This window comes from Dendrobates tinctorius, unplaced genomic scaffold (assembly GCF_039654945.1).
Source record: "Dendrobates tinctorius isolate UK_male_01 unplaced genomic scaffold, ASM3965494v1 ptg000149l, whole genome shotgun sequence".
Taxonomy (NCBI): domain Eukaryota; kingdom Metazoa; phylum Chordata; class Amphibia; order Anura; family Dendrobatidae; genus Dendrobates; species Dendrobates tinctorius.
Genome location: NW_027361816.1, coordinates 3662011 through 3689483, shown reverse-complemented (window position 1 = coordinate 3689483; position 27473 = coordinate 3662011).

The following is a 27473-nucleotide window of genomic DNA, read 5'->3' as shown; positions in this document are numbered from 1 at the left end:
TCCCAGGGCTGTGGGGTACTCGGTACCAGGCCCGATAAGCTTCAATGGGAGATGTCACGGCAGCTGGGACCCGGCCCGTGGCCCTGGGCGCCCATTGTAAAAATGGGGGAAAGTTCAGTGTGCTTATGATGATTGGAGTTTATGAATGAATGAGTCGTGACGCTACCTGTGGTGTTCGGCAATGAAGATGTTGAGCCGACGCTGCAGACAGATCCTCTGGGACAGATGGTGTGCTGCAGCAATGATGTTATAGCCCTCCAAAGGACAGAGTAAGTGAAGTGACACTTAGATGGTGTAGTGTTGGGCGCAAGGGATGTAGCAGTGCTGGGCAGGTTGACGCAGGTGCCCGCATCCGTGCAGTGTCCTCTGGGTCAGGAGCTCAGCCAACTTCCAGGCAAGATGAAGTACTCCTTCCCAACACTCCGCCAGCATATGTGCCTTTTCTGAGCGTCTCCCTCTTAGCGCCTTTAGTGAAGTACTCACAGTACTGAGTTACACTGGAGTTCCTCCTGTCAGATGTTCCTATGAACTCTACTTGTACGGCAGACAGCTGTAGCCTGCTTCGGGGACTCCTTACTACCTAGTCCCGGCTCTCTTACGTTGCTGTTGTGCCCCCAAGTCTGGTGTGGGAATAAAGCGGTGACAACTGCTGCAGGACCATTAGTATCCATACAACCTCGGGGACCAGACCCCGGCCTTGCGCTTAGAACTTGGGAAGGGTTCTCCTCTAACCCTGATCCTTGTTCTCCTCTTCTCCTCACATCCCGTACTAATTCTTTCTTTCTTATGGAGAGTCAGGCTTTCTATTAATGTTCCTTTCCTGTGCCAGTGGACCCAGATCACCGAGGTCGGCTGCGGCACTCCCTTCTTCCATCCTACTCAGGGGATCTCCTTTCACAGACTGACCTTGTCAGACTCCTGTGACTAACTGACTAAATCCTATCCTCTTCCTGCTCTTTTGGGTGCAAACTAAACTCCACCCGCCTCCCAGCACGCTTCGTGTTCCAAGCAGGGAGCCACCAAAGGGTGCTTTTCTACACTACTATGTTGTGTGGGATGCAGGTGTTGGAGTGTGGTCAGGTGTTTCCACCTTACCTGGATAGTGGGGCACCACACTTCAGGAGGAGGTGCAGTACCTCTGTGGCGACTCAACCCTCAGGGGCGCCAGAATACCATTTTAGAAACCGTACCCCCTGACATATTGAAAACTTCTGTCAGATAGTTTATTAACCCTTCAGGTGATTTTCACAAATTAATGCAATGTGGTATAGCAGGAATGAAAGGTTTTTTTTACCACCTAAATGTCGCTAACTTCTGATTTGACCGCTATAGCCGGGAGACTCTAAGGCCACTGTTTGGCCATGAACTGCTATGGCAAACATCAGGACCACACAATCATGATCTTGGTATGTCAATTAGATTAAAGCGGAAGCCCCCACAATTTATTAACCATGTATTTGATGTAGTCACTTTTAACAGCAGCAGCAAAGGGGTTAAACAGATATGGACGGTGCCAACACTGATCGTTGGTGATACAGCAAGTTGTCAGCTATCGTGTACAGCTGATAGCTGCTGGATTGTCTCCTGTATGGGGATGCTATTTTTCTTATATCTCACGTCAGTAAAAAGATGTATTGGCTGTCATTAAGGGGTTAAATGCATTCGAGAAGCAACACCGATGCCCTCAGCATGTCATGGCTAGGTAGTTCTCTGCCCCATCTATGCTGCATTGTAATGCCGATATACTGATGCTACTCACACTGTTACTTCATTACAGACCACCAATGGCTCCTCAGCAGACCATTTTGGTCCATTTCTTTTCACTGGTCTTGAAAACATTCTATACATTTCCACTGCACATTCCCCATCTGGTGCCAAACACCTTAAAAGGAATCTGTGATCATCTTTGGCTACCCTAGTAATAGTATCCTGAAATAGGGCTTGGGCAGCCCTTTCAGGATATGTAACTTTTATTGTTGTATGTTACCCCATTGTGTTGCTGTAAGTCCCTGAAAATTCATTTTCACATGCTGGCTAGTCAAACATGATAATGCCAAATGAATATTCCACCCCTCTGCGCCGGCATCACTGATTCAGTCAGACTGCTGTATTACTCGCCGAGGATCGCAATCCTCGGACTGGCCATCTACTCTCCTGAGCTGAGAGGGACATCTGCATAGAATTACATGCTGGTCAGGAGAGCAGGCGGTCAGTCCGAGGATTGCGATCCTCGGCAAGTAATATGGCAGTCTGACTGAATCAGTTACTCCAGCGCAGAGGGGTGGGCAGAATTATGGGCGGAGGAAGGGGTGAATATTCATTTTTCATTTACATATGCTTTACTTACCGGTGCGTAACAATAAATTTTCAGGGGTTTACAGCAACACAATGGGTAAACTGCAACAATATCCTGAAAGGGTTGTCCAAGCCCTATTTTATGATACTATTAGTAGGGTAGGCAAAAATAACCAGACAGATTCCCTTCAAATAACCTCCCTTTAGAATCCCTCCTACCAGACTTGGTGTTGCAGCAGTTCACACCAGAATACTCACACTTACATCAGCATATTTGATAACAACAGAAAAATGGCCGTCACTGTTTATATAGAAGCAAAAAATGACTATCCACCAGTCTACCGACCTTCCGGAGATCAAACCGGTGGTGCCCAACTTCAATAAGCTGATTCTTCAATAGACCGAACAGTGGCACTCACAAATTTCATTTCACTTCTTTATTCTCATCACCATCTTTACCTTTACATACATGGAGAGGGAGAGGGTTCTGGAATGCTAAGGCAACGGGCCCATAGTAGCGTAAGACTATGCAAAAGAGCTGTTTCGGCACGCACTTCCACTACATGTTTGTAAAGATGGCAATGTGAATAACAGCAGGTGCAGACGACTGTTTTCTCTACTTCCAAGAAAATTGGTCCAGTTATTCTTATCAAACTCTGATCAGAGAGAGCGTAATCTTCCTTTCTCGGAGGTGTAGAGAAAAAAAACATAGTTTCTTCTCCTTCTCTATGATGTCAGTCCATGGAAATCAGACCACACTTGGATGTCACCCGAGTGCGGTCTGATTTTTTTTCCACGAACCCCTAGAGCTGAATGGGCAAGTGCGATCCAATTCCCAGAGGTAAATCTTGTGTGCTGTAATTCTTTTCCTTGGACCGATCTGGTCAGAAGAAAAAAACAGACACGTGCACAGCCCCATAGAATAACATCGGGATGGCAAAACTGTAAATGGTCCTGTAAAAGATTAAAAGCTGCTGAGTTAGAAAACGGATTATAAACCAACTGCACATAGATGACAAGTGAGAAAAAATTGTGTGATTTTTTTTGGATGAAAACTAAACTGATTTTTTATATGCTCGTGTGACCCTACCTCTACAATATTGAGACGCTCTGGAGAGCGACAGAAGCGCACACAAAATGGGGCATTACCGTCTGGTATAATCGATGGTAGCACTCAGCTAAAGGTGTTGGGTGAAGGCACAGCACATATAAAATCGTGGAAAGCCACTGCTGCTGCCCCGTGGCTGGAGGAAATGGTTCTCCAAGATGTAGAATGGCAAAAATGGAAGCGGGTACGTGCACACGTTGCGGATTCGTGTGCGGATTTTTCCGCGCGGAATCTGCAGAATCCGCTGGTCAAAATGCCTGCGTTTTACCTGCAGATTTAGTGCGGATTTCGCCTGCGGTTTTACACCTGTGGATTCCTAGAATGGAATAGGTGTAAAAACGCTGCGGAATCCGCACAAAGAATTGACATGCTGTGGAAAATAAACAGCTGTGTTTCCGCACTGATTTTTCCGCAGCATGTGCCCAGTGGTTTTCGTTTTCCATAGGATAACGTGGTACTGTACATCCCTTGGAAAACTCAGGGCCAAATCGCAGATGAATTTGCAACATGTTCACATACCCTTAGGAGGGCTGTGCTGCTTGATAGAAAAGCCTTGGGATTCCAAAACGGCTTTTAATAAAAAAAAAAAAAAAAAGCGTGACAGCTTCCATTTTTGCCATTCTACCTTTACAATATAGTTGTAGACGTACAGGCGGACTAAGCTGGGGGTATAAGGGTGTGTGCACACGCTGCGGATTCTGCTGCGCATCCGCAGCGGATTTGGCCGCTGCGCATCTACAGCAGTTTTTGCTGTGGTGTACAGTAGCATTCTAACCTATGGAAAAAAAAACGCTGTGCAGACGCTGCGGAATTTTCCGCGCAGATTTGCTGCGGTTTCAAAACCGCAGAAAGAATTGACATGTCAATTCTTTCTGCGGATTCCGCTGCGGTTTGCCATCGCCTCCATTGTGGAGATGGAAAACCGCAGGGCAAAACTGCAGGCTAATCCGCAGGTAAAACCTGCGCGGCCAAATCCTCAGAGCATTCCGCAGCGTGTGCACATACCCTTAATGTATTTGCATTGACCTGTACTTTTCAATGCCTCCTACTAGCAAGGTCTGTCTGTGTTCAGACTTGTGCTTTGGGACATGAGGATGGAAACTTGGGGCCCTCCAAAGAATCATGTTTACTCTCTTGAGTATTACAAAATGTGCAACAGGATGAAACAAAAAAATATACAAACTCCTAAATCATTTCCGCATGCAGCAATAAACTACTAGGAAAGTAGGACGGAGGGGGAAGAATTCATTACCTACAAGTAGCCATTAGATTTTCCAGTTCTGCAAAAGTAAATATGTGACTGAGAGAACCTTCAGATATTTCTAGAATGCATTATACAGAACGGGTGGAAAGACTTATTTCTGTCAAATACTTACCGTAATATGGAATTCTGAGCAATGAGCATCATAGGGAAATTATCTGTGCTCTCTGAATGCATAATTCACAATTGCAGGAATGTAATGTAGGTAATCTATAATTATTGATATTTAAGTAATCTTGAATATTGTATCCAATGAACATATAGTGCCATACAGAACCCACATAATATTACCATACAATGTCTGGAGAAGATCACAGCCAATTTATAATCTAAAGCTTAGTTTCTAAACACATGGCCCAGTGAAAGCAATTGTTGATTGGTGGAGGTCCGACCATTGTAACCTGCGCTGATCATCAGAACAAGGCATTTTTATTCCCGTAAGATTGGAGCAGCAGAGCACATGTTTGACCACTGCTCCATTTACTCCAAATGGGGCTTCACCCTGCTTTCCTCGGCAGGCCCATAAAAAGTGAATGGAGCAGCAGTCGGGCATTCGATCTGCCCCTCCATTCTGTAATGAATAATAAAAGTGCCCCATTAGGGATAAAGTGCCCCACCGATCAGAAAGTTATCATCTATTCTAAGAACAGAAGATTTCACTGTACATCCCTCTTAAATGGAATTTTGTGAGCAGGATCAATCTTCCTAAGCTGTCTATATGGACCTGTAGGTCATGGAAATTGAATAAAATGATACCTTGATTTCTGTGATCTGATGTTTTATTCCAGAGAAATTCAAATTGAGAAATCTGCCTTCAGAGAGTATTGTAAATGAAAGGGGGCGTTGCCAGTGTGAGACATGTAATGACTGACAGTCTGCTCTCCTGATCTACAAGTCTCACACTGGTAACGTCCCCCTTTATTTATAGTAAGCTCTGGGGGCAGATTCTCAAGTAGATCCATGCAAATTCCATAGATCTTAACAGCTTATTTAGGCTAGTTTCACATTTGTGGACGGAGGGCTGCGGACTTCCTCCATGAAGCCCCGCCCCCTGCCGCATCTCCTCTGGGTTGCTCCACCTATTTCTGCATGTGGCTTCAAGTGGCCTGTGCACCCTATCTTTAACATTGGGTACGCAGGCTGTGCCGCAGTATGCGGATGCCGCCGCATGCATTGCTTTGACGATGCAGCACCCACATAAAATTCCAACATGATGCATTCTACGTCTGTCGCCGTGCCGTCAAAACAACACATGCGGCGGCATCTGCATACTGCGGCACGGCCTGCATACCCAATGTTAAAGATAGGGTATACAGGCCGCTTGAAGCCACATGCAGAAATAGGCAGAGCAAACCGGAGGAGGCGAGGCAGGGGGCGGGGCTTTATGGAGGAAGTCCACAGCCCTCCGTCCGCAAATGTGAAACCAGCCTTACAAATTAAGAACAATGAGGATTTCTATGCAATAAGACATCTGATATCATGCTATCATTTTGTTAAACTTTCTATGACCTACATGCCCATTTAGATGGCTTAGGCTGGTTACTGAAATATTTCCTTCAACCCATTCCCACCAGGGCCATTTTTGTTTTTTTCCTCTACTGTTTCCAAGAGTCATGCCATTTTTTATTGTTCTCTTCAATCTAGAAATATAAGGGTTTTTTCTTTGTGGGAAGACAGTTTTGAATGACACCATTCACTCTACCATGTAATGTAATTTAAAAAAGTGAAAGAAATGCGCAGTGAAATGGTGAAAAAATGCAATTTCACCGATGTTACACAGGTTTCGTTTTTACAACCTTAACTCTACAATAAAGTGATAAAGAGACCTGGTGATTTTATTCTGCATATGTAATACGATTCTGGATAAAATAAGTTACAGAAATTACAGAGAATAATGGAGGACTAGAACATCTTAAAAAGGAGCAAAATGGTCTTGGTAAGCTAAATATTACTTGTATTATCATTTTAACATACAGCCATGGCCGAAAGTGTTAGCACCTTTGAAATTGTTCCAGTAAATTAAGTATGTTTCCCAGAAAATTATTATAATTACATGTTTGGTTATAGACATGTTTATTTGTTTTGTGTGTATTGGAACAACACAAAAAAACTGAGAAAAAAGGAAAATTGAGCATAATTTCTCCCTAAACCACCAAAATGGTCTGGACAAAATTGTTTGCAAGTTAACATTTGGTTGCACACACTTTGGAATAAATAACTGCAATCAATTGCTTCCTTTAACCATCAAGAAGCTTCTTACACCTCTTAATTGGAATTTTGGAGCACTCTTCTTTTGCAAACTGCTCCAAGTCTCTCATAGGCTGCTTTCACACATCCGGTGTGTTTGTTCCGGCGGCGTGCGGCGGAAAGCCGGACCGCCGGATCAGGCCTGCAGCGGTGACACCGGATGCAGATCCGGCGCCTGATCCGGCTTGGAAAGCATTTAAAGGAGCCGCACCGAGGACAAGAGAGGCAGCGGTATGCGGGGGGGTGGAGGGAGAGAGAGATACCCGCGCTCTCGCCGGGCACTTGTGGGTTAAACCTCACAGTTTCCGCACATGCGCTGTTGAAAAAGCCCTTCCGGCGCTGCAAAAAAGCGTTGCAGGCAATGTTTTTTGCTGACACCGGACGGCGCAGGTTTGCCGTTTCCAGCTAAAAACGGAGGCGCCGCATGTCCATCCGGCACAATGCGGCGAACATTAAGTTCTATGTGCCAAAACCGGATCCAATTCCGGATCCGGTTTACACACTTTTCGCCGCATCGTGCCGGATTCAAAAAGACGGATTTGTGAAAGCAGCTATATTTGAAGGGTGCCTTCTCCCAACTGCAATTTTAAGATCTCTCCACAGGTGTTCAATGGGATTTAAGCTGGAGTCACACATAGCGACTTACCAGCGATCCCGACAACGATATCAACGTGTCAGGATCGCTGGTAAGTCGCTATGTGATCGCTGGTGAGCTGTCAAACAGACAGCTTCACAGCGATTAGCACAGCGACACTGCGCGCGCGGCATTGCTGTGTTCGTTAGCGCTGATGCCATGGATCCATGTAAAAAATAGAATTAAAATAAAAAATATTGTTATTCTCACTTTCCGACGTCCCGTTCAGCATTCCCGCCTCTCTCCACGCTCTGGTCCCAGTAATCCTTTGCGAGAATTACCGCGATGACGTCCATTCTCACGGGATCCCGAAGTCTCGCGGTCATTCTTGCAAAGGATTACTGGGACCGGAGCGTGGAGAGAGGCGGGAATGCTGCGCGGGACGCCGGAAGGTGAGAATAACAATATTTTTTATTTTTTTTTATTATTTTACTGCTGATCGCTGGTCTCCCGCCTGTCACACGCAGCGATGCGTGCTGGCCAGCGGGAGATCAGCGACAAAAGAAATGTCCAGAGGTTTCTTGCAGCGATCAGCGATACCGGCAGGAAGGCCGGTTGCTGATCGCTGTCACACACAGCGATCTCGCTGGTGAGATCGCTGTTGTGTCACAAAAGTTGTGACTCAGCAGTGATCTCGCTAGCGAGATCGCTATGTGTGACTGGGCCTTTAGACCCGGACTCATTGCTGGACACTTCAGAAGTCTCCATGTTTCCATCCATTTCTGGTTGCTTCTTGAAGTATGAAACCCAAAAGAAGATATTCAAAAAATATCGACTAATTTTTATAGACACCATAAAATATTTTATAAAATAAAATATTTATTCATGACAGAGATGATGTGTGAATAAGAATTTTTATTTTTAATTTTCACAAATGCAATTCAAATTAGGCATTGAAAAGACATAAAAATATATAAATGTGTGCAGGGGTACACAAAGAAACCAAGGGGTCAGGAGGAAGACCCAAAAATATAACAATTAGCAATGTGGAAAATTCATCAATACATAATATAGTGCATTATAATAAACAAAAGTAGTGCTATATATATATATAAAATGAATTTATAATTTCCATATAAAATAGTGCAAATGAATAATATATATAAAGTGCTGAGGCTGGTTTCACACTTGCGTTTTTAGCGCAAAAAAAGCATGCGTTTTTCACCTATACTTTAACATGGGTGCGCATATGTGCGCATACATATGCGCACGTACGCGTTTGTATGCGCATGCGTTTTTTTGCAGTGTGCGCTCGGGCGCACAAAATGCATCCTGTTGCATTTTTTGTGCGTCCGACTTGCCCCCAAAAAATGCATGCGCACGCAATGCGTTTTTTTTTTTACAGCAAAACACCCATTAAAGTCTATGGGTGCGCATACGTGCGCATTGTAATGCGCACGTATGCGCAAAAAAAGCATGCGTTTTTTAAAAAATGCACCAAAACCCGCAAAAAACGCACACAAATGCATGATGCGTTTTTTTCATGCGTTTGTGTGCGCAAAAAACACGCAGCCAAAAAACGCAAATGTGAAAGTAGCCTGAGTGCAATATTAGGTCCTCTAATCCCTGTAATCAATATAAGGGCAACTATAACAAATTAATTACTCACTGTGAGTCTGTGCATATACATACATAAAGTGCTTAGTGCCTTCAAAATCTCCTGCACACCAATAGCATGTTGTAGTGACCATTATCAGTCTGTGAAAGCAGCAATCAAAATAAAGATCATACTAACCTTGGTTTCTTTGTGTACCCCTGCACACATTTATATCATTTTTATGTCTTTTTAATGTCTAATTTTAATTGCATTTGTGAAAATTAAAAATAAAAATTCTTATTCACACATCATCTCTCTCATGAATAAATATTTTATGTTACAGAATATTTTATGGTGTCTATAAAAATTAGTCGATAATTTTTGAATATCTTCTTTTGGGTTTCTAGTCTTTTTCTGGATTTTCATAGTCCTGAGTGATTATTTTGGATCAATATTGGTATTCCTGCTTCTTGAAGTATGTTTGGGGTCATTGTCCATGACGTAGGATGCAAACCCAGCCTTGTGATACTGGGCATTACATTGCGACCCAAAATCCTTTGGTAATCTTCAGATTTCATGATTCCTTGCACACAGTCCAGGCACCCGTTTTTGACGGTAGATACTTTCTTCTTTTCTCTGTAGGCCTCATTTAGTTTTTGGTAAACAGTAGAATGATGTGCTTTATCAAAAAGATCTACCTTGGTCTCCTCTGCCCACAAGAAGCTTTCCCAGATGGATTTTGACTTACGCAGGTATATTTTGGCAAACTGCAGCCTTTTTATGTCTCTGTGTCAGCACTATGGTCCTCCTGGGTCTCCCGCCATAGTGTTTCATTTAATTAAAATGTCGACAGTTTGCGCTGACACCGATAAACCCTGAACCTGCAGGACAGCTTGAATGTCTTTGGAACTTCATTGGGGCTGCTTATCCACCATCTGGACTATCCTGCATTGCAATCTTTCATCAATTTTGGGGCTGTGCAGATGGGGGGATAAACTGAGGAGCTGTGCAGATGTATATGGAGTGTCAACAGCATGAAATGGGCACAATATGAAGATGCGTTAGCATGGTGGGGAGACAGTGTGGAGATATAAAGAGTGTAGTGGAAAATTAGAGAGGGGGCAGCCATGGCATAGGACAAGGTTCATAAAGACAGATGGTGTGGCTGTTATAGCTGATAATGGTAGACAGTGTAGAGGCCATATACCATAGGAGGCTTATTTAGGGTCATAATATGGACTGATATTGGGCATTTTAACAACACACTTATTTTTAAGGGCATTGTGTTGTGATGTACTGCAAAGGACCGGAGAAGAGGAAGGTCTACAGAGAATAGCTGTGCATGTGAAAAGTCATCCTGGCATCTAGACAAGATGGAGGTGAAAAGAGACAACTCCAGAGAAGATATAATTTAGAAGGTACCTGGATGTAAATGTTTGTGATACTGACAATTCCTTATCAGTACTGTGGTTCCTTTATGGTCTGCAGTCTGATGATGGCTGTTAATAACAACTCCCAGTATCTCCTTACCATTGTTAAGGACATTCTGGGAGTTTTATACATATCAAAGTCCAACAGTGAAATTACCACCTCCAAATAATCATTATATACCATATCCTGCCATGCATTATTCAGGGGAAAAAAGGGGCATAGGCAAATCAATAAAATATTAAAATCAATTATTTAACATTAACACTTATTAAAATAAGACAAGGGAATTTCACAAAAATGCTGGGGGTAAAACAAGAACCAGAGACTATAGGGAATGGGATAGTATAATTCATAAAGCACTGTTATACAAAAACTAGCTCATGGATAATGCTTAATAAAAGTGCCTAGTGTTTGAATAAAAAAAATCATTATCATGGGAGCTAATTCATAACGATACTCATGGTATAATATACGGTATACAGTATATATAAAGTGCCCAGTGCTAGAAAGTGCCTTGCTAAATATTGCTACTGCCCATACCCTCAAACATCATTTTACTTACAAGTATTGGTTCTGGTCTGGATACCCCTCAGCTACCCCGACAGCGCCATTTCACCATATTGGCATCCTCAACAGGGGGCATGTGTGTGTAATGTGAAGCGCCCTTCTATAAATACCCCCATAATCAGCTGATATCAATGTCGGCGTCTCTGGCATGTAACTGCGCATGCGCATGTCCTCGATCTTCCCCCAATGCAAACAGTGACTTCCTGCTCTCCACGCTTGGAACGCAAGCGTGAAACGCTATACGTCACCATTATAAGCAGGATAGGAAGTCATAGGGTCGTCCTGAGCTGCGTACGTGTCAACCGGGCACCGAGATGTAACAACCGAGGTAAAAATAATTAAGGGAAAAAATGATGTTTGAGGGTATTGGCAGTAGCAATATTTAACAAGGCACTTTCTAGCACTGGGAACTTTATATACAGTACATTCTACCATGAGTATCATTATGAATCAGCTCCCATAATAATGATTTTTTGATTCGACCACTAGGCACTTTTATTAAGCATTATCCATGAGCAATTTTTTGTATAACAGTTCTTTATAGAGTTGAGCGACTTTTGGTTTTTTAGGGTCGAGTTTCGTCTCGTGAAACCCGACTTTTCCAAAAGTCGGGTCGAGCAAGATCGTCCGATTATAGGGAAAAGTCGGGGTCGTCCCGAAACACGAAACCCAATGTAAGTCAATGGGGAATAAAAGTCGGCATTGAGAGGAGGACAGGAAACACACCTACAGTGCCCATTTGAATGCCAAAAGCATCAATTCTTCTTACTTAAGCTTGTCAACCTTAATTAACTTCATAATACAAGTTACGCACTGAAAAATGGGGGTTATTTGGCTAAAGTTGTGGGGGGGAGGGCTGGCTGCAGGTTTTCATGTGCCCTGGGCGAAAGAGCGCCCCTTTAACACATACCACAACTCATCATGCTCCAATACGGCAGAGAAATAGCGGTATAGTACAATGAAAAATACTTCACTTTTTACATCTCATGACGAGGCCCATTTATTTCTAAATACAGAATCATTAGTCCCATATAATGTTTGAAACAGTATATAATGAGCTCCACATAATGCTACAGTATATGTTGGTCCCCATGGATGAAGCTCCACTGTCTTATGGGCCCAAATAATGCTCCAAACATAATGGGCCCCATTTCTAATGCTCTAGTGTATAATGGGCCCTGTAAATGCTGCTCCAGTGTCTGATGTCCACCTTTGGAATGTTCCAGTGTATGGTGGGCCCCATCTATCATTCTCCAGAGTATAGTGCTCCCCAAAAATTGCTGTCCCAACATTGAAAACAATCAAATAAGTCTCCTCGCTAGGGAATCCCTGTACTTGTCTGGACTCCTCGTCGTCCCCATCTTCCATCTCACTGCACAGTATTTCAACTTTGCAAGTGCTGTGATCCTGAGCAAGCAGGGGGGGCCCACTCGTTGGCGACGGCACTGGCACAGGGCCCCTGATAGTACGGTGGTGTGTCTGATGGCGGGTGGGCCGAACCTGCACTTTCATCTGCAGCTTCCTCTTTGTCACCGTGTAAGATGGAACTGTATATGGGAAGGGTAACCTGAGTTTCATCAGGGTCAGATTCAGGTCGTGTAGCGTGCGAGGGGAATGTAGTGGTCTGGGTCAATGTACCAGCAGATTCATCGAGCAGTGGCTGGGCATCAGTGCACTTGTGTCGCCCCCAGGAGTACGGTCGCCACAGTGGCATTACCTTCTTCCTAGGGAGTGTGATTTCATGCTTGGGAGCAACGAACGATCTCTCTAGCAGGTTAACTGATTGGGCGGCGTTATTCCCACGAGTCATGAACCTCCAAACAGCGTTCATGAAGGCAAAGTGTTTGTTTTACGTGGGCAGTATGGTTGCAAAGCTGAACCTTAAAGGAATGTCCAGAAGGGCACCACCAGGAGTGGAGCCTACGGTTAAATTCGACTCCACCTGGGAAACCTCAACCATGCCAGCTACAGAACAGATGCACACATTGCAAGCTTAATTCCGTTAACGAACGAGACTCCGTCATGCCCCGCGGTCCGAGTCCGGCTTACTAGAGGGACACGTGAGGCTCTGGCACATGAGATTGGCCAATAACTGGTGTGTCATGCCCTTACATGTCCGTGGCTGCATGTGCGCTACACTGAAAAGGCCAGCGTTTGTCGCTTACAGGTGCAGATAACCCGCTGAACAACGTTAGTGATGGGGATCACTGATTACAATTATTACCCGCGAACAATGATTTCCCAGTAAGTGCAGGTCAACCGCAGTTCCGGAATTAGGCCTAACTGTCATTCCTGAAAAAATGAAAAACTTACGTGTGCAAACCACAGGTGCTGTAGCTTGCTTAACAGCTCGCCAGCCTTTCTCACGCCCAGTATGGATTACACGTGATTGCACAAAGGTGAAAAAGGGTACCGTATCCCCAGATAACATGTATGGATAGCGTACACATTCAAAATATATGTCTATACATCAGGAGGCAGGCTCAGACGGTGTTAGGCCCAGTATGGATTGCACGTGATTGCGCAAAGGTTAGAAAGGGTACCGTATCCCCGGATAACATGTATGGATAGCGTACACATTCAAAATATATGTCTATACATCAGGAGGCAGGCTCAGACGGTGTTAGGCCCAGTATGGATTGCACGTGATTGCACAAAGGTTAGAAAGGGTACCGTATCCCCAGATAACATGTATGGATAGCGTACACATTCAAAATATATGTCTATACATCAGGAGGCAGGCTCAGACGGTGTTAGGCCCAGTATGGATTGCACGTGATTGCACAAAGGTTAGAAAGGGTACCGTATCCCCGGATAACATGTATGGATAGCGTACACATTCAAAATATATGTCTATACATCAGGAGGCAGGCTCAGACAGTGTTAGGCCCAGTATGGATTGCACGTGATTGCACAAAGGTTAGAAAGGGTACCGTATCCCCGGATAACATGTATGGATAGCGTACACATTCAAAATATATGTCTATACATCAGGAGGCAGGCTCAGACAGTGTTAGGCCCAGTATGGATTGCACGTGATTGCACAAAGGTTAGAAAGGGTACCGTATCCCCGGATAACATGTATGGATAGCGTACACATTCAAAATATATGTCTATACATCAGGAGGCAGGCTCAGACGGTGTTAGGCCCAGTATGGATTGCACGTGATTGCACAAAGGTTAGAAAGGGTACCGTATCCCCAGATAACATGTATGGATAGCGTACACATTCAAAATATATGTCTATACATCAGGAGGCAGGCTCAGATGGTGTTAGGCCCAGTATGGAATGCACGTGATTGCACAAAGGTTAGAAAGGGTACCGTTTCCCCGGATAACATGTATGGATAGCGTACACATTCAAAATATATGTCTATACATCAGGATGCAGGCTCAGATGGTGTCAGGCACAGTATGGATTTGACGGCCCAGACTACACAGCGGAGGAGCAGGGAGAGGTAAAGATTGCAAATGCTGGGGCCCTGCCCAAGCAAGGGGGGGCCCACTCGTGGGCGTCGGTACTGGCACTTGGCCCCTCATAGTACGGCGGTGTGTCTGACGGCGGGTGTGCACCACCACCGTCAGAGACACTTGATTGCACTATGAAGGACCCTGTGCCAGTGCCCGCGCCCAAGAGTCGGCCTACCCACCTGTCCAGGGCAACGGCACTCGCACGGTGTCGTGCGCTAGGTGGTGACCCCGGCCATGGGGGGGGAGGCAGCACAGTTAGGGAGTTTTAGAAAGTGGCATATGTTGATGTTGGACATTCAGCTGATGCAAAAGGTGAAATAGGTCAAGTCCCAGGAAGAGGTGGACCAAAGCAAGCCATTTTTCTGTCACCCTATGTGTCATCAGGGGAAGGTGGGACAAAATCCTTGGAAACCCATGCGTGGTTCATTTTAATGAAGGTTAGATCATCCACATTTTGGGTTGACAGACGGGTCCTTTTTTCTGTCAGGATTGATCCAGCTGCACTGAAGACTCTTTCCGATAGCACACTTGCAGCTGGGCAAGCGAGCTCCTGTAAGGCATATTGTGCTAATTCAGGCCAGGTGTCCAGTTTAGCGGCCCAATAGTCAAAGGGGAATGACCTGTGTGGGAGAACATCGATATGGGAGGAAAAGTAGTTTGTAACCATAGTTGACAACTGCTGTCTCCTGTCACTTTCCATCGATGCAGTATTACCAGTTGTGTGAGCGGTACTTGAAAAATCAGTCCACAACATTGTCATGAAACCCCTGTCTCCAACGCCACTTCTGCTGTGTGCACCACGAACACCTCTGCCAAGCTGCCCCCGGCCCGTACGGCTCGTGTGAGAACCATCACCGCTGCTGTGTGCTGGGAATGCCTCAAGCAACCGATTTACCAGAGTTGCTTGTTTATTAGCCAATATTAGGTCAAGGTTCTCCTGTGGCATGATGTTTTGTAATTTGCCTTTATAGCGTGGATCCAGGATGCTGGCCAACCAGTAGTCGTCATCGTTCATCATTTTGGCAATGCGTGGGTCCCTTTTTAGGATCTGCAAGGCATAATCTGACATGTGGGCCAATGTTCCCGGTGTCAATGATGCACTGCGAGTGCTGGTTGGAGGAGCACTTTCTGGCAAATCCACATCCCTCCAGTCACGCACAAACCCTGTACCAGACCTTGCCACGCCAACATTTTCACTTGCCCCACGAGATGCATCCTCCTCCCCTAAGTAATCATCCCCATCATCCTCCTCCTCCTCCTCTTCTTCCTCCACCTCGTCCAGGAGAGGTCCCTGAGCAGACAATGGCTGAATGTCATGAAGGATTCCCTCCTCCTCTTCCTCCTCATCAACATTGGCTGCAGAAGCCTGCTCCTTAAGGTGCGTCAAAGTTTGCATGAGCAGACGCATAAGTGGGATGCTCATGCTTAGGATGGCGTCGTCTGCACTTACCAGCAGTGTGCATTCCTCAAAACACTGAAGGACTTTACAGAGGTCTTTCAGCTTCGACCACTGCACACCGGTCAACTCCATGTCTGCTCTCAAAGTGCCTGGCCGTGTATCCTCCCACAAATGCATTATGGCCTGCCTCTGCTCGCACAGCCGCTCCACCATGTGCAGGGTGGAGTTCCACCTTGTTGCAATGTCGATAATGAGGCGGTGGTTGGGAAGGTGGAGCAATCGCTGCAGCTTCTGCATACGAACGGAGTGTACAGGTGACCGGCGGATGTGCGCGCACAGTCTTCGCACCTTCTGGAGCAGGGCTGTTAACTCCGGATAATTTTTGAGGAAGCACTGCACCACCAGGTTCAAGGTGTGAGCCAAGCAAGGTATGTGGCTGAGTTTTGAAAGGGCTATGGCTGCCACAAAATTACGCCCGTTATCACTAACTACCTTGCCTGCCTCAAGATGTACACTGCCCAGCCATGACTCAGTTTGTCGCTGAAAGTACTCGGCCAGCACCTCGGCAGTGTGTCTGTCGCCCAAACACATCATCTGCAACACTTCCTGCTGACGCTTTCCACTAGCTGCTCGATAGGGGGACACCTTGTGTGCAACAGTGGCAGCTGCAGATGGAGTACTCGTACGACTGCGCTCTGTGGACGAGCTTTCGCTTCTGGAGGAGGAGGAGGAGGAGGAGGGTCGAACGCCTACAGCCAACTGTTTCCTATACCGTGGGCTAGGCAGCACTGTCACACCACCGCTGTCCCCTGTGGACCCTGCATCCACCAAATTAACCCAGTGCGCAGTGATGGACACGTAACGGCCCTGGCCATGCCGACTGGACCATGCATCAGTTGTGAGGTGCACCTTTCCGCTCACTGACTGCTTGAGTGCATGGACAATGCGGTCTTTCACATGATGGTGGAGGGCTGGGATGGCTTTGCGAGAGAAGAAGTGGCGACTGGGTAGGTCATAGCGTGGTACTGCATAGGCCATGAGTTCGCGGAAAGCTGCGCTTTCCACCAACCGAAAGGGCATCATCTCAAACGAGATTAGTTTGGCAATGTGGGCGTTCAAACCCAGTGTACGCGGATGAGAGACTGAGTACTTTCTTGACCTACTCATAGTGTCTGGGAGGGTGAGCTGGACTTGAGAGCTGCATATGGTGGAAGTAGCGGTGGACAGGGCGGACTGAGAGAGGGTTGATGATGGTGATGGAGTTGGTGTTCTTTCTGATGGCCTAGAATCAGTCTTTCGTTGATATAACAGTGGGATTCCCTGACTGCTGTGGCCTTGCAACGACACCTCAACATTTGCTGCTGTGCTAACCGGTGGGCTTACAGTGGGGGAAACAATGTAGCGTTGCTGACTACCTTCGTTGTGATCAGTTGCACATGTGGCACTTGAGGTTTGGTGTTGTGTCCACGCTTGCAAGTGCATGCTGGTTAAATGTCTAAGCATGCAACTGGTATTCAAATTTTTCAGATTTTTCCCTCGGCTAAAGGTCTTTGCGCACTTCATACAGATAACCTTGGCCTGATCATGAGGATTTTGTTCAAAAAAGTGCCACACTGCACTCTTCCTACTTTGGCAGACATTTTGCGGCCTAGCACACTGTGATCTTTTGACCCTCTGGACAAGCTGTCCAGCAACTCTTTTGATGTTTGGAACCTGTCTTTGGAGTGCTCCGGGCCTGCCAGATAACAGCTGTTGCGATGTCGATGTCTGCTGTGGATGCTCCTCATCTGAGCTATTGGAAGCAGCACCCTCTTCCCCCAATGGATGCCAATCTGGGTCAACAACTGGGTCATCCATCACCTCCTCTTCTATGTCATGTGCACCTTCCTCTGTGTCACCGTGTATGGTGGTATAGTGTGCGGGAAGGGGCACCTGAGTCTCATCAGGGTCAGAATCTGGCTCTATACACTGCGAGGACAATGTAGTGCTCTGAGTGAATGTACCAGCAGAATCATCCATCAGCGGCTGTGCATCAGTGCACTCCATGTCAGATTCATCTTGGCCTGGGTAATTCACCATTTGACTTGATAATCCAGGCATGGTATGTGAAAACAGCTCCATGGAGTAATCAGTAGTATGGCCTGCGTCATCCTTCAATCTTGGTTGGGGTGAAGGACACAAGGAAAGGTGTGGTTCATGAACATGAGCCTCCAATGACGACTCAGTGCTTTTACTTTTTACAACTGAAGAAGAGGAGGCGATATAGCTGGAGGCTGAGTCAGCAATGTAAGACAAAACTTTTTCCTGATGCTCTGGCTTTAAAAGCGGTTTGCCAACTCCTAGAAAACTAAGCGTTCGAGGCCTTATGTAGCCAGACGATGACGCAGGCTCAACACCTCCTACATTCGGTCCTATTTTGCTCTTGCCACTACCATCAGATCCACCACCAACGCCATCATTACCAGCTGCCAACCCCCTCCCAATTCCACGGCCTCTTCCACCAGCCTTCCTCATTTTTGGTAGAAATGTAGACAAGATCCAACAAACTATATAGTAATGTAAAACAAGGTACAAGGTGTCTATAGGACAGGGGAGATTTTGAATTTCTGCAGACACTTGTGGACACTGGACACTTTTGGATTGTGTGAGGCCCACTGAATATCTGAGCGCTCTGTCACAGGCTCGATGGCACAGCTGTGACCAAAGTGACTAGAGGATAAGGGAGATTTTGAATTTCTGCACACACTTGTGGACACTGGACACTTTTGGATTGTGTGAGGCCCACTGAATATCTGAGCGCTCTGTCACAGGCTCGATGGCACAGCTGTGACCAAAGTGACTAGAGGATAAGGGAGATTTTGAATTTCTGCACACACTTGTGGACACTGGACACTTTTGGATTGTGTGAGGCCCACTGAATATCTGAGCGCTATGTGACAGGCTCGATGGCACAGCTGTGACCAAAGTGACTAGAGGATAAGTGAGATTTTGAATTTCAGCAGACACTTGTGGACACTGGACACTTTTGGATTGTGTGAGGCCCACTGATATCTGAGCGCTATGTCACAGGCTTGATGGCACAGCTGTGACAAAAGTGACTAGAGGATAAGTGAGATTTTGAATTTCAGCAGACACTTGTGGACACTGGACACTTTTGGATTGTGTGAGGCCCACTGATATCTGAGCGCTATGTCACAGGCTCGATGGCACAGCTGTGACAAAAGTGACTAGAGGATAAGTGAGATTTTGAATTTCAGCAGACACTTGTGGACACTGGACACTTTTGGATTGTGTGAGGCCCAATGAATATCTGAGCGCTATGTGACAGGCTCGATGGCACAGCTGTGACCAAAGTGACTAGAGGATAAGGGAGATTTTGAATTTCAGCAGACACTTGTGGACACTGGACACTTTTGGATTGTGTGAGGCCCACTGATATCTGAGCGCTATGTCACAGGCTCGATGGCACAGCTGTGACAAAAGTGACTAGAGGATAAGGGAGATTTTGAATTTCAGCAGACACTTGTGGACACTGGACACTTTTGGATTGTGTGAGGCCCAATGAATATCTGAGCGCTATGTGACAGGCTCGATGGCACAGCTGTGACCAAAGTGACTAGAGGATAAGTGAGATTTTGAATTTCAGCAGACACTTGTGGACACTGGACACTTTTGGATTGTGTGAGGCCCACTGATATCTGAGCGCTATGTCACAGGCTCGATGGCACAGCTGTGACCAAAGTGACGAGAGGATAAGGGAGTTTTTGAATTTCTGCAGACACTTGTGGACACTGGACACTTTTGGATTGTGTGAGGCCCACTGATATCTGAGCGCTATGTGACAGGCTCGATGGCACAGCTGTGACCAAAGTGACTAGAGGATAAGGGAGATTTTGAATTTCAGCAGACACTTGTGGACACTGGACACTTTTGGATTGTGTGAGGCCCACTGATATCTGAGCGCTATGTCACAGGCTCGATGGCACAGCTGTGACAAAAGTGACTAGAGGATAAGTGAGATTTTGAATTTCAGCAGACACTTGTGGACACTGGACACTTTTGGATTGTGTGAGGCCCAATGAATATCTGAGCGCTATGTGACAGGCTCGATGGCACAGCTGTGACCAAAGTGACTAGAGGATAAGGGAGATTTTGAATTTCTGCAGACACTTGTGGACACTGGACACTTTTGGATTGTGTGAGGCCCACTGATATCTGAGCGCTATGTCACAGGCTCGATGGCACAGCTGTGACAAAAGTGACTAGAGGATAAGGGAGATTTTGAATTTCAGCAGACACTTGTGGACACTGGACACTTTTGGATTGTGTGAGGCCCACTGATATCTGAGCGCTCTGTCACAGGCTCGATGGCACAGCTGTGACCAAAGTGACTAGAGGATAAGGGAGATTTTGAATTTCTGCAGACACTTGTGGACACTGGACACTTTTGGATTGTGTGAGGCCCACTGATATCTGAGCGCTATGTCACAGGCTCGATGGCACAGCTGTGACAAAAGTGACTAGAGGATAAGTGATATTTTGAATTTCAGCAGACACTTGTGGACACTGGACACTTTTGGATTGTGTGAGGCCCAATGAATATCTGAGCGCTATGTGACAGGCTCGATGGCACAGCTGTGACCAAAGTGACTAGAGGATAAGGGAGATTTTGAATTTCAGCAGACACTTGTGGACACTGGACACTTTTGGATTGTGTGAGGCCCACTGATATCTGAGCGCTATGTCACAGGCTCGATGGCACAGCTGTGACCAAAGTGACTAGAGGATAAGGGAGATTTTGAATTTCAGCAGACACTTGTGGACACTGGACACTTTTGGATTGTGTGAGGCCCAATGAATATCTGAGCGCTATGTGACAGGCTCGATGGCACAGCTGTGACCAAAGTGACTAGAGGATAAGTGAGATTTTGAATTTCAGCAGACACTTGTGAACACTGGACACTTTTGGATTGTGTGAGGCCCACTGATATCTGAGCGCTATGTGACAGGCTCGATGGCACAGCTGTGACCAAAGTGACTAGAGGATAAGGGAGATTTTGAATTTCAGCAGACACTTGTGGACACTGGACACTTTTGGATTGTGTGAGGCCCACTGATATCTGAGCGCTATGTCACAGGCTCGATGGCACAGCTGTGACAAAAGTGACTAGAGGATAAGGGAGATTTTGAATTTCAGCAGACACTTGTGGACACTGGACACTTTTGGATTGTGTGAGGCCCAATGAATATCTGAGCGCTATGTGACAGGCTCGATGGCACAGCTGTGACAAAAGTGACGAGAGGATAAGGGAGATTTTGAATTTCTGCAGACACTTGTGGACACTGGACACTTTTGGATTGTGTGAGGCCCACTGATATCTGAGCGCTATGTCACAGGCTCGATGGCACAGCTGTGACAAAAGTGACTAGAGGATAAGGGAGATTTTGAATTTCAGCAGACACTTGTGGACACTGGACACTTTTGGATTGTGTGAGGCCCACTGATATCTGAGCGCTCTGTCACAGGCTCGATGGCACAGCTGTGACCAAAGTGACTAGAGGATAAGGGAGATTTTGAATTTCTGCAGACACTTGTGGACACTGGACACTTATGGATTGTGTGAGGCCCACTGAATTTCACAGCGCTATGTCACAGGCAGAAATTGGCTAGTGTATCACAAACTACAAGGTGTATTTAGAATTGGGCAGAATTGGAATCTCCCTAGAGTGCAGGTCTGTAAGAACGGAACATGTCCTCATTTTTTTCTCACAGAGTGACACACTGATAGCTTCACTGTGGCTGTGATAACAGCCGTTACACGGTACTGTGTGAGGAGCGTACACCGCTGTATGGTGTGAAAAAATGCACGCTCAGTACCTCAGCAGGACAAAAAAAAAAAATTGGGATTGCTTTTAAAAAAGCAGTTTGCGGAGCAGTGGGTAAACAGCAATGCAGGAATGTCAGGAAGCCTTAGAAGGCAGCCCAACGATACACCACTATATAGCCTCCCCTTGCACTGCACACACAGTGACTGATGTGTTGTACAGGCAAAATCGCTAGCAGCAGAAGCAGTTTTTTTTTCTTCTCAGCAAGACAAAAAAAAAATTGGGATTGCTTTTAAAAAAGCAGTTTGCGGAGCAGTGGGTAAACAGCAATGCAGGAATGTCAGGAAGCCTTAGAAGGCAGCCCAACAACCAACACCACTGATACACCACTATATAGCCTCCCCTTGCACTGCACACACAGTGACTGGTGTGTTGTACAGGCAAAATCGCTAGCAGCAGAAGCAGTTTTTGGTGTCTTCTTCCCTGCCTAACGCTCTCCCTACAAAATCAGCAGCAGCAGCAGCTCTCCCTATTCTGAGATCAGCATGAGTAACATGGCGGTCGGCGTGCACGCCCTTTTATACCCCCTGTGACGCCCCCCAAAGCAAGCCAATCACTTGCATGCCCTTCTGAAAGATGGTGGTGACCCGTGCCTATGTCATCACGTTGCCCACAGTGTTCGTGGATCCTGATTGGCTGAAAAAGAGCGCAAAACAAACTTTTGAAACGCGACTTTGGCGCGTAAGTCGCCGACCTCGTGGCCGACCTCATCCTAGGGTCGGGTTTCGTTTCATGAAACCCGACTTTGCCAAAAGTCGGCGACTTTTGAAATTTTTCGACCCGTTTCGCTCAACTCTAGTTCTTTATAAATGATACTATCCCATTCCCTACAGTTTCTAGTTCTTTCTTTACCCCCAGCATTTTTGTGAAATTCCCTTGTCTTATTTTAACAAGTGTTAATGTTAAATAAATTATTGCTTTTAATAGTTTGTTGATTTGCCTATGCCTCTTTTTTTCCCCTACATAATGCATGGCAGGATATGGTATATAACATACTGGGAGTTGTAGGGTTGTAGGGTCGTGCTACACAATTGTTTGAGGCTTACTTGATATTACAATTGATTGTTGTACTAAACTTGGTTCTTGTATTCAATTCTCTTGGTCCTGGTCATGTATTCATGTACTCATAGTGGTTCTGATGACGTATTCAAGTACTAATGGAGGTTCTGGTGAGGTATTAAATTACTGATGGTTCTGGTGATGTAGTCAAATACTGATGGTGGGTCTGTTGATGTATTCATGTACTAATGATGGTTGTGGTAACATACTAATTTGCTGATGTGGTTCTGGTGATGTATTCATGTACTGATCGTGGTTCTGGTGATGTATTTATTTATTGATGTTGTTTCTGGTGCCCTGTTCATGTACTATTGATGGCTCTGATGCTCTAATTATGTACTGATGATGATTTTAGCTTGGTATCAATGCATTGATGATGGTTCTGGTGATGAATTTGTCACCATAACTGGAAGACATCACCAGAAACTCAGTCAGTTTTCTGACAGCTGTATTTGTCGCATGATGAACGCAAAAAACATTAGACGTATCCCTTTATTTACAGTGGGGAAAAAAAGTATTTAGTCAGTCAACAATAGTTCCACCACTTAAAAAGATGAGAGGCGTCTGTAATTTACATCATAGGTAGACCTCAACTATGGGAGACAAACTGAGAAAAAAAAATCCAGAAAATCACATTGTCTGTTTTTTTTTCATTTTATTTGCATATTATGGTGGAAAATAAGTATTTGGTCAGAAACAAGCAATCAAGATTTCTGGCTCTCACAGACCTGTAACTTCTTCTTTAAGAGTCTCCTCTTTCCTCCACTCATTACCTGTAGTAATGGCACCTGTTTAAACTTGTTATCAGTATAAAAAGACACCTGTGCACACCCTCAAACAGTCTGACTCCAAACTCCACTATGGTGAAGACCAAAGAGCTGTCAAAGGACACCAGAAACAAAATTGTAGCCCTGCACCAGGCTGGGAAGACTGAATCTGCAATAGCCAACCAGCTTGGAGTGAAGAAATCAACTGTGGGAGCAATAATTAGAAAATGGAAGACATACAAGACCACTGATAATCTCCCTCGATCTGGTGCTCCACGCAAAATCCCACCCCGTGGGGTCAGAATGATCACAAGAACGGTGAGCAAAAATCCCAGAACCACGCGGGGGGACCTAGTGAATGAACTGCAGAGAGCTGGGACCAATGTAACAAGGCCTACCATAAGTAACACACTACGCCACCATGGACTCAGATCCTGCAGTGCCAGACGTGTCCCACTGCTTAAGCCTGTACATGTCCGGGCCCGTCTGAAGTTTGCTAGAGAGCATTTGGATGATCCAGAGGAGTTTTGGGAGAATGTCCTATGGTCTGATGAAACCAAACTGGAACTGTTTGGTAGAAACACAACTTGTCGTGTTTGGAGGAAAAAGAATACTGAGTTGCATCCATCAAACACCATACCTACTGTAAAGCATTGTGGTGGAAACATCATGCTTTGGGGCTGTTTCTCTGCAAAGGGGCCAGGACGACTGATCCGGGTACATGAAAGAATGAATGGGGCCATGTATCGTGAGATTTTGAGTGCAAACCTCCTTCCATCAGCAAGGACATTGAAGATGAAACGTGGCTGGGTCTTTCAACATGACAATGATCCAAAGCACACCGCCAGGGCAACGAAGGAGTGGCTTCGTAAGAAGCATTTCAAGGTCCTGGAGTGGCCTAGCCAGTCTCCAGATCTCAACCCTATAGAAAACCTTTGGAGGGAGTTGAAAGTCCGTGTTGCCAAGCGAAAAGCCAAAAACATCACTGCTCTAGAGGAGATCTGCATGGAGGAATGGGCCAACATACCAACAACAGTGTGTGGCAACCTTGTGAAGACTTACAGAAAACGTTTGACCTCTGTCATTGCCAACAAAGGATATATCACAAAGTATTGAGATGAAATTTTGTTTCTGACCAAATACTTATTTTCCACCATAATATGCAAATAAAATGAAAAAAAAAACAGACAATGTGATTTTCTGGATTTTTTTTTTCTCAGTTTGTCTCCCATAGTTGAGGTCTACCTATGATGTAAATTACAGACGCCTCTCATCTTTTTAAGTGGTGGAACTTGCACTATTGCTGACTGACTAAATACTTTTTTTCCCCACTGTATAATATGGATCTGTTTAATTTCCATTAGGGTATTTGCCAAATGCTGGACACCTTAATGCAAACCAAATGGCGCCGATTATAGTTACGCTTGATTATTTTCCATAATTGTCCTTGCGTTAACATTTAAAATATAGGATATCAAAAATTATTGATTCTGTATCTAACTTTGAAATTCCACTTTCCTAAAGTACACCACTTTTTTTTTTACTTTTCATAACAGTTTTTTGTGAAAAAGTTAATAATTCTAGTGGAAGTAGTCATCAGAGATTGGTACCTAACCCATAGGAGTGGAGGGGGGGGATATGTATTAGGGCTTCTGTTATTTTAGTTTTATGAGTCTTTCCTTTGCTTTGGGGTGGGCGATGGGCGTCTGCCTATGGCACCAAAATACTTTGTCCCAGCCCTGCCATTAACTGTGAAAAGTAGATAGCTGTGCCCATGGCCCCTTACATAGCTAATTGCCTGGGGTTCTGAGACAGATCCCCAATGAATGTAAGACAGGCCAACAGTTTAGTTCTCTTTGTTGTGTTATTCCTCTGTTAGTCCTACTGAAAAAGAATGAATAAATTGACAACTGGGCGTTTCCTTATACCTTGTCAATAGGGCAGGACCCTACAGTCTCAAAACTCGTTTAATATGAGACTGTAGTCCGCTCATTCTCTACAGGCACTGTAGGCTCGTAAAGGGTCACCAACCTTGACTGGGCTTTGTTGGCTATTAAAGGTAGAAATCTGGCTCATTATGTGCCTGATTGGCATAAAAGATGTGTTTGTAATTTGGCATGACCAGACTGCAATCTATAGACTTGTGTACTCTAATGACGTCATACAGCAGAGCCTCAGCTTCTGTATCTTCTCATTTTTAGCAATCATAATCGTAATATAATTGTGCTGTCTGCAAGGGTCGTTCATGGCATTGTGGTAAAGTAAGACATACTCTGTGTTCAGAAAAAAACGCAACATTTTCCAATTAAATCTCCCACAACACAGTAACATACGTGATGAGAAGCCTATTACTAATACTTAGCTGTAACATATAAAATGCATTATGTAATGTGGCCTCCGGCATCATACACAATGGTGAGCGGGAGAACGCACCCACGCGCTCTGGGATTACACAATGTACTGGAGACAGAAATAGGTAATTACTTCTCATGGGCCATGTTCTTTCAACAGAAAATTAAGACCACAATCACTTCTATTATGATCAACACGTTCTCCTTAATGTGCAGAGTGCCATTCCTATAGCAGATAGGGAAAGAATAAACAAAATTGTATGACTGCAAGTAAATCCACCAGGAATCCACTGTGTCCGCTTATGGTAAAATCTATTTTGCACATGTAAGGAAGGAGACCGGGCTGTGGGTACCTATGAGACACTGGGTCCGGAACTGCCGAAACCGTGTCCAGTGTTGCAGGGGGGAAGGAAAAGGGAGTCGGGAAGACCCATGACCTAGAGAGAAGGGGCGTAGTAAGTGAGGGGAAGAGGGAGAGTCGGGCGTGGGAAAAAGCAGAGCGTTCCCGCCACAGGGAAGAGAGAGCAGGGACCTGCTGTGCGCCGCGGAGATAGACAAACTGCAGAGCAGAAACCCAGGAGGGGCGCAGGGGAGACTGACAGGAACCAGTGAGTGTGAAGAGAGACGGGCACCGAGTGAAGCGTTGCGGTGTGGCTAACCAGACACCAGCGGGCGTACCGAGAGTCGGGCGCCAAGTAAAGCATTGTGGTGCAGGCATCCAGGTATTGGTGGATGCACAGGAAAGCACACGCCGAGTAGAGACTTGTGCAGAGCTGCACTCTTCGGCTCTGCAGTTCAATGGACTAGGGGCTCAGCGGGAAAAAACGGTGAACGCCCGCTGCCGCTAGAAGCAGGACCATGTGTTGTTAAAATCACCCTTAGGCCATGGTCAGACATGCGAGAAACTTGCACAAGTCTCGCATGTCAATACCCGGCACTGCCGCCACCACTCGGGACCGGAGCGTGCGGCTGTTTAGAAATACATGGAGCCGCATGCTCCGCGGCAGTGCGAGGTATTGACATGCGAGTTTCTTGCATGTCTGACCCCAGCCTTACACTGTTTAAGTTTTTTAACCTCTTGTTGGCTCCCTGCGAGGAGAACCCCTATTGTGTTAATTAAACCACACCCTTGTTAACCCTTGCTCTGCACCTCTGTGTTACTGCATCCTTTTACCTTTTAAAAGGTGCAATTCTACAATTGTTTGGGTTTTTTTTTTACCATGTTCTCTAAATGCTAAAACTGACCTGCCATTATGATTCTCCAGGTCATTACAAGTTTGCAGATACCAAACATGTATAGGTTCTTTTTTATTTATGTGGTAAAAAAAATCCACAGTTTGTAAAAAAAAACAAAAAACGTGCCATTCTCCAAGACCCGTACTGTCTCCATTTTTCTGGATCTGGGACGAGGTGAATGCTTATTTTTTGTGCGCTGCGTTGACATTTTTATTGATAACATT